Raw genomic sequence first — 25420 nt, forward strand, 5'->3', positions numbered from 1 at the left:
AAACATTTATACTGAACTATTCACTCAAAAATTCTTTAAACAGTTGTCATCCTTATTTCATTATAATAATTATAACTTTAAATATAGGATATGAGTACCATGTCTCTGAAATGTGGCAACCTTGTCCACCAATGTTATTATACTTGAAGCATAAATCTTGGGCCCCTGCTTAGAACCTTTGCCTTCTAGTTTCAGTAATTATGAAATTAATTTTGGGTAGGGTATTTTGCAAGTTAAACTTATCCTATTAAGAACTCTATAGCATATACATTATAATGCTATTATTATAATTATTATATTTTTAAAAATAGCTTTATGCTCATTGGGCAGAATCTGTATCAGCACATTTTTTGGCAGGATAGATTCAGTAGACTAATAACTCTGTTATAAATCTCTGGTAGCAATGTTGGGTAAATTCAGTGGACTAATAAATCTGTTATAAATCCCTGGTAACAATGGTGGGGGTTTAATGAGCAACATAAACAACTTAGAATAAACAACTTAAATACATATATACATATATATATGAATAATACTAACCTTTATTCATATATTTGTATAATGTAGTTCTCTGATTTGCAGAGGGAGAGAGAGACACAAATGGATAGACAGACGGAATGAAATCATTTAGACCATAAGGTTAGAAAAATATTATGATACTATGGAAAGGTAATGAATATGGTAGAGAGATATGGAGCTGAAGATTATGAGAAGTTATAATTCTTTTTTTTTTTTTTTTTTTTTTTGAGACGGAGTCTCACGCTGTTGCCCAGGCTGGAGTGCAGTGGCGCGATCTCGGCTCACTGCAAGCTCCGCCTCCTGGGTTCACGCCATTCTCCTGCCTCAGCCTCCTGAGTAGCTAGGACTACAGGCGCCCGCCACCGCGCCCGGCTAATTTTTTGTATTTTTAGTAGAGACGGGGTTTCACTGTGGTCTCGATCTCCTGACCTTGTGATCCGCCCGCCTCGGCCTCCCAAAGTGCTGGGATTACAGGCTTGAGCCACCGCGCCCGGCCGAAGTTATAATTCTTTACTTATGGCCTGCTCTAGGATAACTTTGTTTGTTGTTATTTTAGCCTTCTGATATCAATTTATATACTCTAAAAGGAGTAGAAAAGAAGCATCAGTTTGTATTAATATTCTATTTAAATATTGTCAATGCAGGTCCATGCATCAGAAGTCAAATTGAAAGTCACTGGGGACAACTTTGAAAAGGTCTGAAGGAAATGTACTTGATATTTATAATGTAATTGGCAAGGGAAATTGTAGTCAAATATGAGAGCTAATGAAAAAGTGAATGGATAAGTAAAATCCACAAATAAACACAAATGTCATTGGGCTGTTGCCCTTTCTTTACCAAAGAAAATTTCATGAGAGTTGCTAATGAATAAGACCTGAACATTATATAAGCTTTATAAGCATTTTCCTCAACCGTTTTTTTCTGGTTGAGATGCCAACAAGAAGTAATATATCGTAACATACAAAAGAAAATGCATAGTGTATTAATAGTATGCTGCCAATTAAAAATCGCTGGAATAATTTGGCATTGGCAATGATGAAGGTGTAAAGAGCAGATCTTGTATTAGGCAAAAACTAGGAATTTGTAGCAAATGATGAACAATCGATTTTTATTGTGATTCCCAATTAGCTTTTAGGCAGAGCCTCAACCACAGAAAGTCAATCCTAGTGGATAAAAAATATGCAGACAATTTGAAGGGAGTGGAGAGAGCAGAAGAAAGTATGATGAAAGAATTGAAAGATTATGCAACAGAGGAGTATTTACAGCCTGGCTAAATAAATGAATGGGAATGGACATATTAGTTACTTTGTTTTTAAGAGAAGATAAATACTGCAGTGGAAAGAGGCTTAAGGGGTGATACTAAGGGCAATTATGAGAACTCTTGGGACAAAATAATGGTCTTATATCAACAACAATTCCATGGAAGTGTGATATTTCAGCATGCAGAAAATTTTCCCAATGTAGTGATAAGAATTCTCTGAAGACATAGGAAAATTGAAAAGACACCAATAAGAAATAATGTGAGATACATTTCCATACTTACTGCAGAGGTAAAGCAGAATGGAATTTGTGTCTTTTCCTCTGCGGTTCCTACTAGAGAAAACAATAGAGAACCTTCTAAGAAGTGAATGTCAAACTGGTTAATATGCTCAGGTTTGGAGTGCCTGCCTTGGGAGCAAGGGCACATTCATTCAACCTTCTACATCTTCATTTCCCTGTAAAACATACATGGAGTTATGGTATCTTTTTAGGCTACTGTTAGTATCACATATAAAACCATGTAAAATTCCTACCGTATGCCTGGTTCAGTCAGTGCTCCTTAGGTGGTAGCTATTGGTTAACCCTTTTCTTTATAACCTAATTAAAATTAGGTTATATGACTTTTAAATATCCAAACACTCAGAATAGAAATATTGATGAGAAATTTTGCTTCATCTCAAAAACAGTGTTAGAACTACACAAATGGAGTATTTTTCCTCCTAAAAGGTTAATCAGTATATGACATTTATAGGATTTATAATCACAGTCCTGATAACTGTGAAATATAATATCAGAGTGTTTCTTACTATTTTATTTTTAGCATTGACATTAAGTTAAATATTTTGTTACTGTAGCCTAGGATTTTCTTTTCCCTGTTATAAGAATAAGGATAATTATTTTACAAGTGAAACTTTAAGGGATTAGAGTGCCATAGACATGCCATGCTCATCGCATTATTAATGTGCAGAATACTGAAGTTCTGCCATCTTCATGAATCCCCACATTACATTTTGGATAAAGAATGAGTTCTGTATATGAATGTAGGCTTCAGAAGCTTTTGTCGATTCTTTTACCATATTTTATATAAAGACTTTCTTGCTTTCCTGCCTCTCATGCTAAGTACAGGCCCTTCCTGTACTTTCGGCTAAATGAGATCCCCTTTCATGTATAAAACTCAGCTGAAAAATTGACTTCTTCATAAAACCATTCCTGTTTCATCCCTGACTCAAGCTCCTGACTTAAATTCTTCCCACTTCCCTGGGCACTGCGCCAGCATAGTTCTGCTTCATTGTACAATTGTTTATATGCTTGTAGCATGTTCAGATGCACATAGTCACCATGTTTCACCCAGAATCAGAAGCTCTCAAGGAAAGAAAGCATGTCCTCTCTTTCCCTAATAATCCCCAAAGCTCTCAATACCATGCTGTGCCCACTGAAGGGAATCAGTTAAACCCGCTGCAATTGATTGGAAACTTCTTTTCCCCCAGATTTTCCTTCTGTGGTCTCCTGCAGAGTTCTATCTAAAGTAATGGAGACTTGGGATTTGTATTCACATTACGCTAATGGTTATTACTTCCTTTATTTTTAAAAAATGGTGTTGGGATCTAAGCTAACCATGGTATTTTCTGCATACCACCCAGCGATTCTCATTTAGCAACTGCCTTCAAATCGTCTATTCCCTTTGGTCTCCTCCTCCACTCAGTAGAAGAAGGATGAGAGGAAGTTGGAATATTTACACTTAGATGAGAGCCTTGAGCACTTGAGTCCTGAGGCTGCCTCTGGACTAACGTTTCTGTTCAGCTGTCCTCAGGTTTTTCAACAAGAGCTGTCAGAAACAAGTTCGTGGCTAAAGAGCTGCTTCATCTGTAACTTCTGTTTCTTGCTACTCCCTGCTGTGTTTCTGGCTATCTGGAAGCTTCTCAGCAAGGTAGCAAGTTATTGGCGCCACTAGCCCCTTTCCTCTTTCAAATCCATATTCTTCCTTAGGAGGTGAGTTTGCATTTCAGAAAATTTTATTTTAGTAAAACCATCCAGGAATCGGTGTTAGTTGGCTTTCAGCTGTGAAATAACTTCAGAGATTTTGTTACAGTGAAGGGGATGTGATTCTTTTGGAGAGTTTAGATTTTCTGTTTATAGAGAAGAGTTCTTAGGAATTTTGTGCTTAGCTGAAAGTATTAAACACTTTTCCTCATTTCTTCAACATGAATTCTTTTTCCCAGGTTGCAAGGGAAAGGGCTCTGATCCTGGTTTAGTCTCTAGCTTGATCATTTTAGTCAAGTTCCTTTACTTCCATGGAACTCCATTTCCTCAAGTACAAAACCATGAGTTGAGTGGGTAGAAGAAATAGATGCTCTTGAAAGCACTTTTTAAGTCTAAAATGTTATGATTCTACTATCAAATTCACAGCTTCTTAACACCAGATAAGGCTCGGCATGAGTGTTGCTGAAAATATATTTGGGTTGGAGGAGGGGATATCCTTGATTTAAATAAAAAGTCAGATGAGAAATTAAGACTTTTGAGCCAATGCTATTAACATAAACTCACAGTGACTTTCACATCCTAAGTAGAAGTGGAACGTTTATTAATTGAAGCTTAGGTAATACCTCTTTTATCAAAATTAACAATTTATTTTTAAATTAGTCATCATGAATTGACATAGCTAATTTGACCCTTCATGGTTATCAGATTCTTTTTGGTGAATATCATAGTCTACATTAATTTTATCCTCTCCCACAGCCAAGCCATCATGTCTAATGTAGTAATGAAAGCATGTTTTGGACTGAATTTTGTTGACCAGCAAGCTTTTGTTACCAAGGAGCCACAAACTGTCATGGAGCCTATTCTCATAAGCTCTATAGACTCCCAGCTTTCTGTCCCTTAGACATTGTGATAAGCATCTTACATGGAAGTTCCACATCAGGAAGAGGTGGCAATGTCCTTGAGACAGAAATTGCTGCGTCTCTAGTCTGAATTCGATGACAGGTTCCACTTAAGGTGACAAGACACAAGATCCCATCGGAGCCTCAGGCTTAGGACACCATTTAGATTTCTGTATTTCTGGTCATCAGTCATAAAAGGACAATTTTTAAATCAAATCATAATTCTTGAATACCTCTCAATTCACCTATGAAAATGATTTTTTAACATCCATCATGTAAATTGATGAATCTTTTTGTTCAGCTCAAGATAACAATGGTTGATACTCTTGTAAATAGCTACATTTGGAGCATGGATTCCATGTTATGGTTCTTCAGGTTTCAAAGAATGCCCCTGAGATGAAGAATGAAACTCTCTCTCTTTGACTCACTTTCTCTATCTCTGTCTCTTTCTTTCTTACACATGTGCATCAGTGCATGTGCATACACAAAAACACACTATACTATTTGTGCTGAAATACTTTAAGATAGATTTTAGGTTATCTAACAAAATGATACAAATGTCTGGTACGAAGAAAAAATTTCTAGTAGTTCCCTCTCTAGGAGAAAGATTGTACCAAGTTTTATGTAACTTTCTAGAAATAGTCAATGGATATAAATAATATAATAGAAATATACATATATATGGATAACTGTTTTTTTCTTTATATAAATACAAACTCTGCGTATACCTTGTTTTTCTCACATAAATTCTTCTAGATAGCTTTTTATACCAACATGTGTAAAGTAGCTTTGTTCTTCAATAATAAGCTATTTATTAATACATTATACTTTATATAACAATCCATGTTAGTTAAATGAATGTCCAACATTTTGTATTTTTCACTAGGGTCTCAAGCTGGGTAATCATAATGATATGATAATTTCCATTTGAAAATGATGTCTAATTTAAACTAATAAATGCTGTTATTCATGATACCATAGGTTGGATTTTTTAAAAGGGAAAGACTGGTAAATATTTTAAGCTTTGAGGCCATAAAGATTGCATCCTAATTCTTTTCTGCTATCATAGCAGAAAAGCACCCATAGATAATATGAAAACTATGTGCAGCTGTGTTCCAATAAAATCTTATTTCATGTAAATTTGAGTTCCTTGTAGATTCTTGATATTAGACCTTTGTCAGATGGATAAATGGCAAAGATTTTCTCCCACTCTATAGGTTGCCTTTTCATTCTGATGATAGTTTCTTTTGCTGTGCAGAAGCTCTTTAGTTTAATTAGATCCAATTTGTCAAATTTAGCTTTTGTTGCAATTGCTTTTGGCGGTTTCATCATTAAATCTTTGCCTGTGCCTGTGTTCTGAACGGTATTGCCTAGATTTTCTTCTAGGGTTTTTGTAGTTTTGGGTTTTACATTTAAGACTTTAACCCATCTTGAGTTAATTTTTGTATGAGGTGTGAGGAAGGTGTGTGATTTCAATTTTCTGCAAATGGATAGCCAGTTCTCTCAGCACCATTTATTAAATAGGGAATTTTTTCCCCATTGCTTATTTTGGTCAGATTTGTCAAAGATCAGATGGTTGTAGATATACAGTCTTATTTCTGAGTTCTCTATTCTGTTTCATTGGTCTGTGTGTCTGTTTCTGTGCCAGTACCATGATGTTTTGGTTATTGTAGTCTTGTAGTATAGTTTGAAGTCCAGTAGGGTGATGCCTCTAGCTTTGTTCTTTTCACTTAGGATTGTCTTGGCTATACGGCTCTTTTTTAGTTCCATATAAATTTTAAAATAGTTTTTTCTAATTCTGTGAAAAATGTCAGTGGTAGTTTAATGGAAATATCATTGAATCTATCAATTACTTTGGGCAGTATGGCCATTTTCACGATATTGATTCTTCTGTCCATGAGCATGGAATATTTCTCCATTTGTTTGTGTCCTCTCTGGTTTCCTTGAGCAGAGATTTGTAGTTCTCCTTGAAGAGGTCCTTCAATTCCCTTGTTAACTGTATTCCTAGGTATTTTATTCTCTTTGTAGCAATTGTGAATGGAAATTCATTCATGATTTGGCTCTCTGCTTGCCTTCTGTTGGTGTATAGGAATGCTTGTGACTTCTGCACATTGATTTTTTATCCTGAAACTTTGCTGAAGTTGTTTATCAGCTTAAGAAGTTTTTGGGCTGAGATGATGGGGCTTTCTAGATATAGGATCATGTCATCTGCAAACAAAGACATTTTGACTTCCTCCCTTCCTATTTAAATACACTCTGTCTCTTTCTCTCTTTCTCTTGCCTGATTGCCCTGGCCAGAACTTCCAAAACTATGTTGAATGGTTGTGGTGAGAAACAGCATCCTCGTCTTGTGCCAATTTTCAAGGGGAATGCTTTCAGCTTTTGTCCATTCAGTATGGTATTGGTTGTGGGTTTGTCATAAATGGCTGTTATTATTTTGCGATATATTCCTTCAATACCTAGTTTGTTGAGAATTACTAACATGAAGGATGTTGAATTTTATCAAAGGCCTTTTCTGCATCTATTGAGATAATTGTGTACTTTTTGTCTTTAGATCTGTTTATGTGATGATTTATGTTTATTGATTTACATATGTTGAACCAGCCTTGCATCCCGGGAATGAAGCCAACTTGATTGTCATGGATAAACTTTTTGATGTGCTGCTGGATTTGGTTTGCCAGTATTTATTGAGAATTTTTGCATTGATGTTCATCAGGGATATTGGCCTGAAGTTTTCTTTTGTCATGTCTCTGCCAGGTTTTGGTATCAGGATGATGCTGGCCTTATAAAATGAGTTAGGGAGGAGCCCCTCCTTTTCAATTGTTTGGAATAGTTTCAGAAGGAATGGTATCAGTTCTTCTTGGTATTTCTGGTAGAATTCAGCTGTAAATCTGTCTGGTCCTGGACTTTTTTTGGTTGGTAGGCTATTTATTACTGCCTCAATTTCAGAACTTGTTATTAGCCTATTCAGGGATTCAGCTTCTTCCTGGTTCAGTCTTGGGAGGGTGTGTGTGTCCAGGAATATATCCATTTCTTCCTGATTTTCTAGTTTATTTGCATAAAGCTGTTTAACGTATTCTTTGATGGTTGTTTGTATTTCTGTAGGATCAGTGGTGATATCCCCTTTATCATTTTTTATTATGTCTGTTTGATTCTTCTCTTTCATCTTTATTAGTCTAGCTAGTGGTCTATTTTATTAATTTTTTTCAAAAAATCAGCTCCTGTATTCCTTGATTTTTTGAAGGGATTTTCATGTCCTTGTCTCCTTCAGGTCTGTTCTGATCTTGTCTTCTGCTAGCTGTAGGGTTTGTTTGAAAGGACATGAGCAGACACTTCTCAAAAGAAGACATTCATGCAGCCAACAAACATGAAAAAAAAAAAGCTCACCATCACTGATCATTTGAGAAATGCAAATCAAATCCACAATGAGATATCATCTCACACCAGTCAGAATGGCCATTATTAAAAAGTCAAGAAACAACAGATGCTGGTGAGGTTGTGGAGAAATAGGAAAGCTTTTACACTGCTGTTGGGATTGTAAATTGTTCAACCATTGTGGCAGACTGTATTGCGATTTCTCACAGATCTAGAACCAGAAATAGGATTTGACCCAACAATCACATACTGGGTATATACCCAAAGGAATATAAATCGTTCTATTACAAAGATACATACACAGGTATGTTAATTGCAGCACTGTTCACAATAGCAAGGCATGAAATCAACCCAAATGCCCATCAATGACAGACTGGATGAAGAAAATGTGGTACATACGCACCATGGGATGCTATACAGCCATAAAAAGGAATGAAATAATGTCCTTTGCAGGGACATGGATGAATGTTCTCACTTATAAGTGGGAGCTGATCAGTGAGATCACACGGACACAGGGAGGGGAACAACACACACTGGGGCCTGCCGGGAGTGGGGTTGAGTGAGGGAAAGTATTAGGAAAAACAGCTAATGCATGCTGGTCTTAATACCTGGGTGATGGGTTAATAGGTGCAACAACCACTATGTCACACATCTACCTATGTAACAAAACTGTGCATCCTGCACATGTACCCCAGAACTAAAACAAACAAAAAATAAAAACCTAAAAAATATCTAATTTCAAAAACAGACTATGGGCTAAATGTGGCCTGAGGGCCATAGTTTGTTAAGGCCTGCAACTAGACCAACATATGCATGTGACCATCTTGTGGATGAGTTTTCACAAGACTGAGAGCACCATAAAGGCAGAGACTGTATTTTCTCATTTTTTATTCCCTTCAGTGCCAAGAAAAACAGTAATTCAATACGTGTTTGTTGCATTGAAGAATTAATTCACAAAGAGTTGTAAAAATCAATCCACTGTTTTTCCATTTGCTATCTCTGAACATGTACTATGTCATTTTTACTTGAAGGTATTTTTATTGAAATCTCTGGTTATTTATGCCTCACTTCTGTGTACAGATAAGAAGACGTACAGTTTTTAAAATGATGTTACTAACTGCAGCAAAAACTATTTTATCAAGAAATATAAAAGAAATTCTCTAACAAAGTTGAGAGGTTACTTCATGCATTAAGTTTCTGCTGTCTTGCTGATGTTCTGCTATAAAACCTTACCAGATGCTATGTCCGTATTACCCGTTTCATTTGAAATTTTGCCTTATGATTAATCTAATTTGGTTTTATTGTCCATAATCAAAAACAATTGATCATCACTGATATGCATACCATTTTCTTTAGGTTTTAAGAAAACCATTATAATATTTATTCAGGGCCATTCTTTTATCAAATATGTATATATGTGTGCATAAGGAGAGGGAGCTAGGAAAAGGATTTATAGTTCCTTATAGTCAGTTTTATGTTCTTTCTACCCTACCACTAGCTCTACCATATTGAAAATATCTCTATGAATATGAATTATGTCCTATAAGCAAATGATACATTCTAGAATTCATTTCTCGCTAAACCATGAAGCATCATCTTTAAGCAAGATGCTAAACCTGAAACCTCTGTAGACCACATTTGGGTAGACTTATGTTCTCATTCTTGCCTAGAGGAGAGAGATTTCTAGTTTTCACATTTGATAACCTTATAATTTGAGCACAGAATGTCAGATTTCTGTTGTTTCAGCCCTTTGATTTAATCACATAATGTCTGATATCCTAGCATTTAATTACTCAGATTCCCAGTGTTGTTCAAGAAGGTGGGTATATGCTGGGTTAGCCTTAAGCTAGTGGCTGAAAAGGTCTTCATTGGCCCCCACACCCAACCCAGTCACTTCCTGAGCTAAAACTCCCATACCACCTGGGGACAAGTGACCCTGAAATCCTCACTGGCCACACCTTCTGAGGGAAGCTGCAGGAAAAAGAACAAAAATGGGCTTTTGTGAAAGGATTAACTTGGGTGAAGAACATCATCCATAACCAAATAAATGGAACCTAGTAGCCCACATGGCCAATCCCCAGGGCACTAATGCCTTTGGGGATATCAGGGTGTGTATAGAATTTCATTTTTGCCATTCTTGAAAACACCAAAAAATCTCTGAAAGAGTACTAGTGGTCAAGGTACAAGTCTAGAGATGGACCAAACAATCATATTAAATCAAATTAAATCTAATTTAATCTCCAGAATTATATTTTGAGGTTGGTAGCACTACTATCTTCGTTTTGTACTTTGCCCAACTTCTGGCAGGTAGGATTCAAATACAGACCATCTAACTCCAGAGCACTGCCCTTTAACATTGTGCTCTAATCCACCACTTTGCATAGCTGATCCCACAAAAGGATAAGTAGAGATCAAAGTAAGTAGTGATCAATGGATTACTATTTCAAGCATGATTCCCTCAAACTATTGGGAAGAATAAATACCATAATGTGTATAGAGTGCTGTGTACAATTCCTGGCACAAAGTTAAGTACCTGATAAAATGGAACTATTAATATTAGTAACCCAGATAGGTTCTGGGAAAATTAGCAGGAAAAGTCTTCTTAATTTAAGGTGCTAAAAGCATCTAATTTTATTAGGATTGTTATGAAACAAAAACTAAATGTGGAAGAAAATGTATTTACCATAGCCTGGGGAAAATTGTCTTGGTTTCTCTTTTCAAAGAATTCAATTTGGTAAGAAACAACTTTCAATGGTCAATGAAAAGTGAGAAGTGTGAGGAATAAGAGGCTCTTTCCTATGTTCGCATTTCAGGCTTGCCTTCTTACTTTTAAATTTATCTTTATGACTGCCTTCCGGCTGGGTTTGTGTCTTCCTCAGTTTAGGGGGGGTGACAAGAAAAGTCCTAGAACATTCTGTTTGTGTGTAATTGACATGAAAAATGGTGGGCTTTTACTCAAGGAGGCTCCAGACAACAGTTTGGTTATTAAAGAAGGGGAGGACCTGGGGGAACAATTGTTTCTGGCCTCTCTTCTTCTCAGGCCTGGAACAATCTTTCATTTACTATATTCATGCCACAAGAGCACAGTCAATATTAAATTCCAAAAGAAGAAAAATCTCTCACAGAAACAGCTGTGTTCAATATACAGCCAGTTTACTCTGGAGAATTGCTAGATGTGGAAAAGTTTTCATTTCTTTTTGTGTTTATCCTTGATAGTTGTCTTGTAAAATCTGCCTTTTGTAAATAAGGGAAGGCTGGTTTTAAACAGCTTTGACTAATACTGGTAGTTGGAGTATTCAGTATTACAGAGTTTTAGAGAACTAAAATAAACCTGATGGAAACATACACATATTTCAAAGGAAACATTTTAAAGTATTCTGGTTCCATTTTTCCATTTTGTATGTATGTTGGATTATGAAACTTTGATGTCTACACTGTCTCTTAGTCAAAAATGTGAGAGACGCCATTCGAGTCTAGACTTGGACCCCACTGAATGCCTTGTTCATGGACACCACACAATCTCGATGTAAATGTTTATTGCTGATCCATACAAAAAGGGGAAAAATAGTTTTCTGAACAGCAGAAAATACCAGTTAATCTCACTGGATTCATGAATTATAGCAAAGCAATCCAGTAAGTGGATTCGCTGAGAATAGGAACTCAAGTGTGTTATCTCCTGTTTTTATCCAGTTTCCAGCACAATGCTGGCAACATTTAAATTCTCAGTCAATGCTGGAGAATCGAAAAAGAATCCTTAAAATTTGGATGATGAAATGACAAAGGTGTCCCCTGATACAGAAATCTGTCCATGGCAGAAATATTAGTGATTTGAGAAATGGTATCATCATTGTAGATGATAGTGTCCCATTAAGCATGTTTTCACTAATTACAATAAATGTTGAAAGAAAGAGTTTCACCTGACATCCTTACTAATATCAGGGCATGGCCTGGGCTTTGAGGAGATGAGATTCCTTTGCTTTCAGTTTAATAAAGTAGGGCATTTGTGTTTTTGTTTATATTGTTAAATAACCTTTGTTAGTTTGTCACCTACATAATATTGTGTGACATAAATGAAGGTGAATTCCCAAATAGGTGCTCCATAGTATTGACAATGAGTAAATGTTCATTCTAATAATTGTAAGGGTTACCTCCCTCACAGTCCTTGAATTATTTTTTTATTCAAATTTTTCCAGCTGGAGGTCATGTGTTACATTTCCTCTTGTGTAACATGGCCTCCTTCTCTTTCTCTCTCTCACTTTCTCTCTTTCTCCCCCCTTTCTTTTACTCTCTCTGCCTCTACCTCTGACTCCTCCTTCTCCCCAGCTTTGCATCAGAGCCATATAACTGATATTTTCTTGGTACCCTCAGGACCTGTCATAATAGCAGGCAAATATTAGATAATGATTCAATGTTTAATGAATTTTTCTTGAATGTATATATCTCGCTTCAAGTCATTCATGCACACATTGAAGAGGACAGACAGAGCCCTGCTGAACACCACTAGCAAATCTCTGTCTAGTAGACCACAACAAGTCAATCTGTGCTCTTTGATTACAGTTGTTCAACCAGTTACTAATCTACCTAATTGTAACTGGTTGAACAACTGAACCCAAAGGGTGCAAAGTAGAAACATTTCGTGAAGTCGGCTGGGGACAAAGAAAACACCACCAGAACCCCCTTCAATATGCAAAGGGAAAATTCCTTCTCAAGTACAAGCTCCATGGTGCCTTTTTGAATTATCATCAATTTGTAATGCTGTATCAATACATATGTATTATCTGTTCTTTTGGTGAGGGTTGCTTGAAGTATAAGGTACTTCCTCCATTAAGGTGATACTAACCACATGTTAATCATTGTCTGAAAATCGCCAAGGATATGAATAATAAAAAGTTTTAAAAATAAGACATGTTTCTTTTATTGATAGTTGTATCTCAAGGCTGAAGTGAGGTTTGCAATGTAAGTTGTAAAATGTGATGTAAAATAGATTCTTTGTGGCTTATATAAAACAATACATTCATGTGCAATTATGGTCAAAAACAGCAGACCTTTAGGTGTTTATTCTAAAGTTATTTTTTTCCAAAATAACTTTATTACTCTTGATATCATACCATATTCAGAAAACATTCTGGTAAAGCTATTGTTCAATGTGTTGTCCCAGTGAGACCCAGGGAACATTTCTATGTGATGCTTTAGGATTGAAGACAGTTCCAGGTTTTCTGAGTAATTCCCAACTGTGTAAGAGATTATGTTCCCTTTGCATATTGGCTGCTAAGAAGCTCACTTTTTTCACTTATGGTACTTGAATGCATTTTGGCTTTTTTGGTTTTTGTTTTTTGGTCTAATTTTTTTTTTTTTTTTTTTTTTGAGACAGGGTCTCACTCTGTTACCCAGGCTGGAGTGCCAGTGGCACCATCATGGCTCACTGCAACCTTGACCTCTCCTGGCTCAGGTGATCCTCCCACCTTAGCCTCTCAAGTAGCTGGGACTACAGGCATGTGCCACAACATCCAACTAATTTTTGTATTTTTTGTAGAGATGAGGTTTTGCCACGTTGCCCAGGCTGGTCTCAAATTCCTGTACTCAAGTGATCTTCCTGCCTTGGCGTCCCAAAATGCTGACATTACAAGTATTACAGGTAGGAGCTACTGCCTCTGGCCATGGGAAGCATTCCAAATGATAACTTTGTTTGTTGTCTGTTGAGCAGGCTGGAGTGCAGTTGCATGATCACGACTCACTGAACCCTTTCCTTTAATTTTTTTATTCTCTCAGCACCATTATAATTTATTTTAAAAGTAGAGAATAATTGGCTGGGCGCGGTGGCGCATGCCTGTAATCTCAGCACTTCGGGAGGCCGAGGCGGGTGGATCACATGGTCAGGAGATCGAGACCATCCTGACTAACATGGTGTGAAACCCCATCACTACTAAAAAATACAAAAAATTAGCTGGGCGTGGTGGCAGGCGTCTGTAGTCCCAGCTGCTCGGAAGGCTGAGGCAGGAGAATGGTGTGAATCTGGGAGGTGGAGCTTGCAGTGAGCTGAGATCGCACCACTGCCCTCCAGCCTGGACTACAGAGCGAGACACCGTCTCAAAAAAAAAAAAAGAGTAGGGCATAATTAGTAAATGCCTAACTAATCAAAAATTGTTTCCAGGTGATGTTGCTGTTGATGTATGAAAACCTCTTTCACCTAGCTTCCCGCTCCCGCTTCATTCTTTCCTGTCATATTTCTATTGACCAGTGATTTTTTGGCCCTTGGAAATGTGATTAACTTTTGCCACGACCTCTATGTTAGGGCCACACCTGACACCTTTATGCCACTGTCTGCCTCCAGACCTCTGTGTCCATCTTATATGTTTTCACCTTCTGCTGGATCTCAAGTCTGGATGCAAAGCTGTAGAGGAATTGAGCTGTTTTTCACAAGGGATCCAAGAACACGTAGCATGTGTGAACTGTACTAAAGCTCTGAGAAGGTGTGAAGAAGATTCACATCGACTATGCACCACATAGCCTTCTTCTCTTGCTGGCACCATCTCCTCACCTCTGTGTTGCTCCTCTTGGAGTCTTCACCTTCCACAGCCAGCACTTCTACTTTCACCGTCTGAGTGTGACTTCCCATAATTGTGAAACTCCTTGGGCTCATCTGTCACTCTCATTCCTGAATTTTAAGGAATGGCATTTTCTCCACCGTGCTTACATCTGTTTTTTCAGTATTAATTGTTCTAGAGAAAAGCATTCATTCATTCATTCACTCACTCATTCACTCACTCATTTAACAAAACTTTTATGGGTATCTACAGTACTATGTGCTTGGTATACTGAAGACACTAACATAGATAAATAATATAAATAAGAACCTTCTCCCAAGGAATTTAGATTAAAATAGTTCCAATTAGAGTAGGGGAAGCAAATATTTACGTAGATTAGGGAAATGTGTAGTGAGTGCCATGATTAGCACTATGCTCAGGATTTTATGGCAGCGACAAAAAGCAGAACCTAACCTTTTCTGGGGTGAAAAATTTGATGTAAACTGAGTCTTAAAGAATGAATGTGGGGTGGAGAGAGGAATAGGAAGAGCATTTCAGGCAGAGAGGAATAGCAGGAACAGAGACACTGATGCAAGGAATCCCATGGTATGGGTGATGAAGGGATGATTAAGTAGTTCAGTGACAAGACATGAGCCTGGAGATAAATAAGGTTCAGGTTCTGGGGACCTGGCGAGCCAGGTTAAGGACTTTGGGTTCATCCTCAAACCATGAAGCATTCCAAGCAATTATGTGACAAGATCAGATTCTAGGGGCTGAATGGAGAATAAATGTGTTAGTGGCAAGATTGAAGGCTGGGAATGTAAAAGGTGGCTCCTGCTATGGCTCGGGCAAAACATCACTTGGGCTTGAGCTGGGTTCATGGTTCTAAGGGCTTGAGGGAAGAATGCCAATTTCATAAATGTTTAGTGGATATGATTGGCATGTGATCTGAATGCAATTGGAGAAGGGGACCAATCATTTACTGAGTAGATATTGGTAATTGATGAATAAGACAGAAGAAGAAGGTGAGGTTTGGGGATAGGCAGTGTAAATTTTGGAGGTCATAAGGGGATTAGAGTTCTGTCCAGGGCCTTGGTGGGGAAATCTAGCATGTAAATACATGTAAATAGATAAGTAAATATGCCTATACATTTATATAAGATATTTATACACTTATTCTCCTCCTTTGTTCATTTATTAGGTACCTTAAATATAAATATACCTGTGACATCTACTTGTGATTTTTTTCTCCCCTATTATTTTTGGTATTCAATAAATGTGAATCATGAAGAGAAAGCTGTTTTATTTAATCTCTGCAAAGTCACATTCTTACCCATTTTGATTGTAATAAAAGGCCTAGGTCATTATTTAATTTTTTAACCTTTGTGGCATGATTTATAGAAGGAAAATAAAAGTGTCATAGGTGTAATAGGCCAAAGTTGGGTTGTTGGTAAAATAATAATACCACAAATTGTTTTTCTATTTAGCCAACTACTGTCAAGTTACTTTAGTTGTGTTTGCAATTAATTGATTTTACTTTAAACCAGAACCGATAGAGATTGTAATCACGCAGCCCTGCAGTTCTGAATGTTTTGTTCTTCCTTTTATTGGTTTTCTAGATATTCCTAGTTGGCAACAGGATAGAGTTCAGTAATGGTTATGCAATTTCCTTGTGCAGGGTATTAAAATTTGTGACCAGAGATCCCAGGAGACCAGCTATTAGATTTTCAGTGCACTATTAGATTAAATCTGTCTACTCAAACTAAAGGGATCCTGCCTGAGGCTGTCTGATCAGTAGTCTGTCGTTCCTGTGCAAATGAAGCTATTAAGATTCTCTTAGGGGGTAGACGGTCTGAATTGGATCTAACTAGTACATGGTGACTGAAAAGAGGGATATACTGATAATTGGCATCAATCTAGCCTTGATAAGATTTTTAAAAAATAAATTCCTTTTTGATACAGGTTGAAAAAGAGATGTAAAATAGTCCCTATTTTATATTATTGGTTCTTAAGTACTTATCAGGAAATGACAAAAGTCAGTGTCCATAAACAAATGTTCCATTGATCTTTGATCACCAAATCATCCTTTCTATCTTCCTCTTTTTTGTTTAGGTCACTGCAGTCACCATTACCTCCACCACCATCATAATTATATATAGCTACCACTTCTTGGACACTTGGGTCTGCTTGTGTTTGAACCAGACATTTCTAGCTCCAAAGTCTGCATTCCTAATTTCCTGCAGTCTTAATACCATCATTCTAATAGAAGACCCCCACAGGGAAAGCTGATGCTACACTTTAAAAATGATTTTGGGATCCAGTAAGTCGTGATTCTATTTTATATAATTTTGGAAGATGTGGCCAGAGAGTTAACTCTTTTTATTTTATTATTATTCTTTTAATTGTTGAGGTACTTATAACCACCAGCTATGAAGTTATAATTTATTGATTGCCATATTGAGTATGTTAAATTGTTAATTTACATAATTCCTGATTCTTATTTCTCCCCTCTCAAAAAATTCAATTTGATAATTTAACGTACCTGCTTCTGTGTGTTCCATGGAACTATTCATATAATTTTTTTACAGAATTATGAGAGAATTACATTTCCCCAGCTATAGATCAATTGAGAAACAGTAGAAATGAACAGGTTAAGAAATTATGTTTCAAGATCTCAAATGGTCAAAGTCATTGGCATTGTAAGCCCTTCTGTTTGACTCAAGCCTCATAGAAGACGTAATCCAGAGGTACAAAGTACACTGCGTAATCCAGCAAGCTAATTGCCCACTTTAAGGCCTCTCGAGCCCAACGGCCAAGTGAAACCTCCACTCTCAGGGAAATTAGGCAACTGCCAACGTGGTTTTGCTGTTTTCAGAGACACAGCCTTATATAAATCTGTGATCACTAATGATATTCTGTGCTAATGAAGGTAGTTTTTTGAGTCAAATGCAGGTTGACTTAGGTCTTTAGAATTACAATGTTGATTCACTGCTGTCATCCCTGTCAAGAGAGCTGCGTATGTAATTATGGTTTTCCTCTAAATAGATTTGCTTTGGGACTGTCATGTAAATTCCATTTCTTCATGTTCTTGCTATCTTTCAACCTCAAATAAATAAATAGAAAAAATATCTCTAAGCACCATGTGTGGGCTGTCATTATTTTTACATTTAGTGTTCTAATGTTTTCAAACAAGTCAGTTGACAGGTAAAGTTTGCTGTAATAGGATTTGAATGTGGGTGTATATGGTGGTGCTTCAGATCTCTTTCCTTCTGCTTGACCCTTCATATTGGGTAATAGTTTTAAAGGGCTCATACCAGAGAGTAAACCACAACATAGTCAACTTCTCAAATATCCATGCAATGTAGAAAGTCTGGGGTCAAGATAATTACTATGTGATCTGCTTAAGTGGGAACAGGGCCATTTCCCTCGCCTTCAACACCCTCATATACATCTCAGCCAACCAACATTTTGCTGTTTGAAAAGCATGGCAGACTTTATCTTGTCCCTAAAGAGAATGCTGTTCTGCCTCCCTTTGCTTAGTATTCTGTGGCTCCACTTAACCTCCAAGCCAAAAGCCAGTTTCTTTTAGAAGACTTCAGGCAAAACTAGGAGCCTTATACTGGGCTAAATGCTTTCTATACTGTTTTTGTAATATTTTTGTAACATTTGCCATATTAAACTCCATTTATTTTATGGGCCTGAATCTTCACTAGACTAAGCTGCTTGAGAGAGGAGCATGTATAATTCATTTTCATATTCACAGTGCTGAAACTGATGTCTGTAGAGCTTCAGTATTTGTCCACTGCATAAAATCAGTAAATAAAGGCAGGAAAGTTTGTTACATCAAGTGGGACCAAGGGCTAGATTCCCTGGGACAATTCAACTGGGCTTTTCATTGGTTATTCTAGCTGAGATCAACCTGCCCTGACCTGAATCAACTCTGAGCCACTACCTAGGCTGTTGTTTCTCAGCAAGTATATAATAATAACTCATCAGAATAGCAGAGATCTTGGTAACAGGTTGCCTGACATTTGACTGATATGGGAAAATCCTAAACAGGTTTGGACTGGAATCTTGGCTCACAACCTATGTGACCTTAATCAAGATATTTTATCTCGCTGAGCCTCAATTTTCTCTTCTGTTAAATGAGCATAGTAAAACTTTGTTCATTGGTTTGCTGTGAAGAGTAAATGAGATGGTACGTGTTGGTGCATGTAGTGTAGGAACATAGTAATTCTTGATAAATAGTCATTGAATACCTATAGTACATAGAACATAGAAAGTTCCTATTATTCCACTCCCACGCCCACACACTTGCCCTTCAGGCCTCAGGTTCTCCTTCCTGGTACCCCCAGAAAGATTAAGCCCCTTTAGCCCTCTGTGTGCCTCTTTTATAGCATTTAACACAATTATAATTAATTGATTATGTAAGTTTTTTATTTAATAGCTGTCTCTTGTAGAATATAAGCACATAAATTCAGGGACTGTCTATTAATGAATTTTCCTCTAGTGCCTAGTACTTAGGTGGCTCACAATAAATACTGATTCAATGGATGAATAACTTTATTAGTCTGCTCAATGTGGCCTTTAATTTAGATTCACCCCGAATTACTCCCCATCAGGAAGGCTTTCTCATTAAACTTTCTCATCCTCAAGATTAGCAAAACATATTTCCCAAATATGTTATCTCAATTTTATTACCACAATCGGAAAAGGCTCTTCCTTGAATTTATTTTCTAGACTAGATCTATTTTGGGGTTTTCTTACTAATGATTGTAACTACTGATGTGGTCTTTTTTCTGCTTTTTACTTCTCATATGTTTATCTCTTTCCATTAGTCCTTCATTCCTTCAACAGATACTTGTTGTTGTGGCAGCCACTCTTCTAAGCACTGTGGAAGGATTTAAAACTGTGTGTGAAGCACAGTTGTCCCAGTCAAGGAACTTAAAAAAATAATACAAGCGATAAAACATGTGCAAGTTTGACTAAAGTATGAGACTGGAATAAATACCTTTAAAAAGATAAAAACCAAGAGCTTCAGTACTTTCCTCCAGTTTTTTGCTCTATTGTATTCTCAACTTTTACTGGTTTCTCATCAAATAAATGTGTTAGAGTATAACTCAAATCATTGCTTAGATGTACTTTTTCAACAAGGCCTTCCCTGACCATTCTATTTACCATTGCAAATGCATTCCTCTCCACTAGCGCCATTCTCACCCTCTTTTCCCCATCAATGAATTTCGTTGCACCTGTCACTTTTTTCATGCTGTATAACGTATATTAAGATACTGCTTATTGTCTGTCTCCCTTCAATAGAATGTAAGCTCCATGTGGGCCAGGATGTGTATCATCGATGTATCCCTAGAATAAGTGCCCAATTATAGTAGTCATTTGATGGACATTTGTTAAATGAAATTATAAATGAAGTAGAGATTAGCAGTTACACACTAAGACTCTGGAAAAATGGCCTGAGTTGAATCCTGGCTTTACCATTCTTGGTTATATTATCTCAGATTATTTACTTTCAGCCTTTCATTTCTCAGATGCACCTACCTTCTAGGGTTGTTGGGAGGATAGAATGCATAATACATGTAAACCAGCAAGTCCGTAGTAAGTAACAAAAGTTGACTTTTTAAAATGTTAACTTACTCTTCTTTCCTATAGATGCATGAATCATATTTTATTTTGCAATTTTAAAAAGAAGACAATAACTAAAGGTATTAGCACATAATGATTACAAGCATAATATTTCCACACATCGAGTTGAATGCCTTTGAGCAGATAATATGAGTTGAAATCAGTTTAACAATAATTAAATCAGCCAAGAGCAGTGTCTCATGCCTGTAATCTCAGCACTTTGGGAGACTGAGGCAGGTGGATCACTTGAGCTCAGGAGTTTGAGACCAGCCTGAGCAACATGGTGGAACCCCATCTCTACAAAAAATACAACACAAAATTAACCTGGTGTGGTGGCACATGTCTGTAGTCCCAGCTACTTGGGGGGCTGAGGCGGGAGGATCACTTGAGTCCAGGAGGTCGAGGCTGCAGTGAGCTGTGTTTGCACCACTGCACTCCAGCCTGGGTGACACAATGAGACCATGTCTCAAAAAAGAAAAAAAAAAAAAAAGAATAAAATAAAATACACACCATTTTTGAATATGTCACCAGTCTGTGTAGTTCATCTTGAAAGGACTTAAAGGTCCAATGTGCATCATGCAGAGAGTTAGTAGGGCACAGACAAGAGTGACTTGACCACTGGCCTGAGTAGTTAAACTATCAGATAACTAGTGAAACAATTTAGTTATTTCATCAAACGTGTTGCATATGTAACGTGTTATGCACAGAGATGACATTTGGTATAATACTATGACCATAAAAGATGCAGTTCCTGCCTTAGGGGAGCAATTATAATGTACTATGAGGAGCTAAGAGTAAAGAAGGGGCCCTTGTAAATGAGGGGTGGGTCAGTAGGGTAGCAGTTGGTAGAAAACTCACACTGGAATAAATGATCCTTGACTCGATCTTTTTTTTTTTTTCTTTTTTTTTCAAAAATACAGAAGCATTATTAGAGCCTAGATGTTTGAGTTCTGTGATAAATATGAGACAGGGATTTTAGCTGCTCATTAAATTTTGAAAGAAAAGAAGATCCTAAAAGGTTAGAGACCATGGAGATTTCAAAGGGGCTGACCTTGATTAGATATAAATAAATATAAGTCAGATGGGTATACCTGGGGGGTCCCGACTGTAACACAATTGGAAAGTTTCATGATTATGAGCACCTCTCTGTGCCTCCTTGATGGAGAGCTGACCTAGGAGTAGTTATTGTGTGAATTAATGAACATTCTTCAGCAAAAATTATTAATGGTAACGTTTGGTAAAAGTCTTTTAGAAGTAGACTGTTAAGTGTGTTACTAGTTATAATCAATTAATAACCTGTGATTTGTAGGAGCAAATGACCATGGAGATACAATATACTTTTTAATCTTGCTCTTCAAACAGCACTGTAGATCCATGGTCCTTCTCAAGACATTGGCTTGGTTCCGAAGCAGCTCCCACGCTCTTCCAGAAATCTCTATGCGGGACTCTGAATGTGGGCAAGAAGAGGATGTACTGGATGCACATTCCCTATCAGGAGTCTCTTAATAGTTTCCCACCCAGTTACAACATATTGCTGTAATCCCACACAACAGCTGAAACATCTTTTCTTCATTTCTTTTAATTCCTGTAGCATTTGATGTCTCCACCATGTAATTTACATTTAATTGTAAGTTGTTTTGCATCATTTAATAGTTGTTTCAAGTATGAATGTCTTGCCTTCCCAAGAAGATTAAAATAAGATTCCTTTAAGAACAGAGGCTCACTGCACAGTGCCAGCTATAGACATAGAGTAAACCACAACTACTGACTTCATTTCAAGCTTCATCTTCCCAGCAAAGAAGGCCAACCTGGTGTACAACTCATTCTTCTGATGAGCACTTACTTTATGGAGGAATAAATACACTGAGTTATTGGGAGTTTGTGAAGGAAGCGACTAGAATGTCAATAAAATAATACAGTTTTGTTTTGTTTCATTTTGTTTGAAAAGAAACTGCTGAATGACCAAGATATTTGAAAATGGAGGCTGGGATTGGGCAGGGGTGAAGAATTATGTTACAGACTTTGTACTGGAAAAATGTCTGCCTTAATCTAGTGAATAAATATGACTGCTCTTTGAAGTCCTTTTTTTTCTCCCTGAGTATAAACTCAAATGCTATTCATTTTATGAGTTGCTCATATTTCTTTAGCCCTTAAGGCATCAACCTTTGATGTCTTATTTTCATATTCTTTTATCTCTTAGAACTGATCCACATATTCAGTAGAATGGAGGTATAAATCCTAATCCATAGACTACTCCGGGCTTCTTGAAAATGAATCTTATTTAGATTCTTTCCTTTATCTGCTCACTGGCAGATCTAGTGTTAAACAGAACCTTATTATCATCACAAGGAAGCAGATTAAAAAATACTTTTCAGTCATTTGTATTCAACAAGTACACTCCATCAAATCTTGCCTAACTTTTTTGCAAATAACTTTGCTCCTTGGATCCTCTCCCAGGTCTTTATCAAAATGGAACCACATACATTTGTAACTACCTCCTATTTAAAGTTTTGAGTCATTAAGTTCAATTATCTTTAAGGGTAAACATTGAATTTGGAGTAAAAGTTCCATTTGTTTCACAAAAATTTGCAAATAGTTGTCATTTTCTTTGCAGATCTGTCCAGTGTGATTTTGAAACAAACAAAACTGCTTAAAATTTTATCAGCCTTCCTTCTTTTTGGCTTAGCTTTAAGAACCACATTTAATATATAACTCAGATCTATAAATAGTACTGAGAAAAGCAGTGGAAAACATTGCAGGTATAAAGACTTTTCATGTTGACTATTTTTGGTAAAGGTTCTAGACGTTTGAGTGAAATCCCTCATGTTTTATTGGTTTACTCTGGCACCAGCTTATGAAAAAGGGGACTTGAATTACTAGAGGGTAACTTTTTTTCTTTTTTTTACTATTTTTTCCTTCAGTTAGGTTGTTTATTCAAAACTTGAAAACATATACAATTTCAAGGTCTTCTACAGTATATTTACATAATCCTGATGAACAACTTTATAAATTTTTAAATGAGCAAATATTCTCAACCATGTCAGCTTTAATATTATAATTAATGTGCACAAATCTGAACACTTTTCTTGCTCATACTGTAATACATTAAATAGACCATAGCAAACAATTTCTTATTTAAATTCTTGTCTGTGCCTGTCACTCTTCTCATACTTTAGCCTCATAACTTTTGTTGTAATTATATAAATGGTTAATATTCATATTCTGATTGCAAAATGAAAAGTGAGGAAGAGAGATTAAAACATTTGTCTAAGGTCACAAGTCTGGTAAAATCAACAGAGGCACTCAGAATGTCTCCAAAATCATTTCCATTATGCCAGAACCTTTAAATGTTACAGAAACAAGCTAAAGCAATACATTGAAATGTGCTTCTATGTAGAACTTGAGCTGTATCTAAACTTAAATTAGAGTTCAGCCAACATAGAATCTAGTTCAGTAATATTCTACAACATGAGATAACCATAATGATATTTGATATAAAATGAGATTGCAGAGGAAACACATTTTAATACCTGAGATGTGTGCTTACTCTTCTTGATGTGTATTAAAAGCTCAGTATGTGAGAGTAATATGAGGTGATGGGGGTTACTCTTAAAGAGATTACTAATAATATTTATTTGGAAAAAGATGACGATTTTAGAGGCTACTTAAGAGACTGGTTCTGGGAAAACCAGAACTTAGGGGTTAAGTTAAGCCATAACTTAGGGGTTCTTCTTTCACCCAATCCCTTTGGAATTCTGCTTTGCTATAGAACCATGCTCAAACCAAGGCAAGCAGCACACATTACATGAACAAACAACACAACAATGAAAAGCAGATCCTTGAGACCCACCCGAGAAGACCAAGAGCTCTCTCTTTAAAACTTTGTAAAATACCTAGGTTCTCAAGTCTTCCTGTGTCTTATTTCTTGATCAATTGCACTATCAATTCAAAAAATGGAACAAAGGATTTTCTATGTATCGGAACCTTTTTCCCTATACATTAAGAAGAACTTTTCCTACATGAATAGGTAATATCACAATCTTAAGCCAGAGGATGAAACCTATGAATTCTTTCTATCATATATATTTTAACAAGAAACATAAATATATATGACCTACTTATAGCCAATTTATATCTTGCCCAGGTTGTTTTGTTTTCTAAACTTATCCCTCATATGGCTTAATAAGGCCATAAATGTGCCTCCTTCCTATCTCACCTCTATGACTTGACATGTGTTATAAAATAAACTTCCTATATAAAATAATATTTACTGAATGAAAGGAAAGTATCACATACAACTTTTATTATTATATTATTAAGTTTATTTTTTGCGCATCATGGCTAGACCATCTTAAAGTAGTTTGTCTCTGTCTCTTTTCCCATTTTTTTTAATTATACTTTAAGTTCTTTGGTACATGTCATGTGCACAACGTGCAGACTTGTTACATATGTATACATGTGCCATGTTGGTGTGCTGCACCCATTAACTCATCATTTACAGTAGGTACTCCTAATGCTATCCCTCCCTGCTCCCCCAACCCCACAACAGACCCTGGTGTGTGATGTTCCCCACCCTGTGTCCAAGTGTTCTCATTGTTCAGTTCCTACCTAGGATTGAGAACGTGCGGTGTTTGATTTTCTGTCCTTGCGATAGTTTGCTCAAAATGATGGTTTCCAGCTTCATCCATGTCCCTGCAAAGGACATGAACTCATCCCTTTTTATGACTGTGTGGTATTCCATGGTGTATATGTGCCACATTTTCTTAATCCAGTCTGTTATTGATGGACATTTGGGTTGGTCAAGTCTTTGCTATTGTGAATAGTGCTGCAATAAACATATGTGTGCATGTGTCTTTATAGCAGCATAATTTATAATCCTTTGGGTATATACCCAGTAATGGGATGGCTGGGTCAAATGATATTTCTAGTTCCAGATCCTTGAGGAATTGCCACACTGTCTTCCACAATGGTTGAACTAGTTTACAATCCCACCAACAGTGTAAAAGTGTTCCTCTTTCTCCACATCCTCTCCAGCATCTGTTGCTTCCTGACTTTTTAATGATTGCCATTCTAACTGGTGTGAGATGGTATCTCATTGTGGTTTTGATTTGCATTTCTCTGATGGCCAGTGATGATGAGCATTTTTTCATGTGTCTGTTGGCTGTATGAATGTCTTCTTTTGAGAAATGTCTGTTCATATCCTTTGCCCACTTTTTGATAGGGTTG

General features: G+C 36.7%; 1 protein-coding gene and 1 long non-coding RNA gene across 12 annotated transcripts in view; both read left to right on the forward strand.

Annotated features, from left to right (window-relative positions):
- The window catches only part of LOC105499433 (phosphodiesterase 4D), a 1582997-nt gene that overhangs the window by 823268 nt on the left and 734309 nt on the right, over positions 1–25420 (forward strand). The window lies entirely within an intron of this gene.
- On the forward strand, positions 738–23976 carry LOC139363549 (uncharacterized). The gene is made up of 2 exons (XR_011624190.1): positions 738–13482; positions 13567–23976. It is a non-coding gene; the product is annotated as an uncharacterized lncRNA (long non-coding RNA).

This window comes from Macaca nemestrina, chromosome 6, assembly GCF_043159975.1.
Source record: "Macaca nemestrina isolate mMacNem1 chromosome 6, mMacNem.hap1, whole genome shotgun sequence".
Lineage (NCBI taxonomy): Eukaryota > Metazoa > Chordata > Mammalia > Primates > Cercopithecidae > Macaca > Macaca nemestrina.